This window comes from Argopecten irradians, chromosome 7, assembly GCF_041381155.1.
Source record: "Argopecten irradians isolate NY chromosome 7, Ai_NY, whole genome shotgun sequence".
In the NCBI taxonomy this organism is placed as follows: Eukaryota; Metazoa; Mollusca; class Bivalvia; order Pectinida; family Pectinidae; genus Argopecten; species Argopecten irradians.
Window position 1 is genome coordinate 5,809,200 of NC_091140.1, and position 749 is coordinate 5,809,948.

Consider the following 749-nt stretch of genomic DNA (forward strand, 5'->3'; position numbering starts at 1 on the left):
CCCGCCCTAATACTAAATAACCTGTAGGATCCCGCACATATACTAAATAGAATAAGGTACATAGTTTCCAAAATCACATATAATGTATTGGATTCTGACTGATATTATCCCTAAATATGTGGAGGAAGTACAATATTATCCGATGACGTTACCTAAAGCTATTGTGATGGAACTAGACACTTTCTGATCACAACAAATTTTCCTCTGTAAAATAATGATATCGGTTTCAGACGTAATAGTGGCAAGATCGTTATCATTTTAATCATTCTGAAACCAAGTTGAGGTGTGAAGTCCAACCAAAGAGCCATAACTCTCTTACCAAACTATGCCATGTACTGACACAGCGTTCGTCTATATAATATAAAACGTGATTATACAATACCACCATTAAATAATTATAATGTGATCTGATCTACGCCATATCTCATCTTATAAAATATCTACATCAACGCTTAAACACGGAATGATTACAGAGTGGTTCACACTTACCGACGTCTTACTATTGATCATCTGGTACACGATTTTCTCTTGGTTTTTTTCCAAACAATGCAGTTTCTTTAATGTTGCTGGCTGGTATTTGGACGTTATTTCTAATACGTTCGCGATTCTCGTCATATTCCATATACTAGATATATTCATAAGACTATACAATCTTTAATTGACTCCCTTTGTGTTATTTCCTTAAGAAACTTTTCTGTAACTCTTGTCAGTAAAGTGTGGTTTAGTACGAAATAAAGACAAACATGACA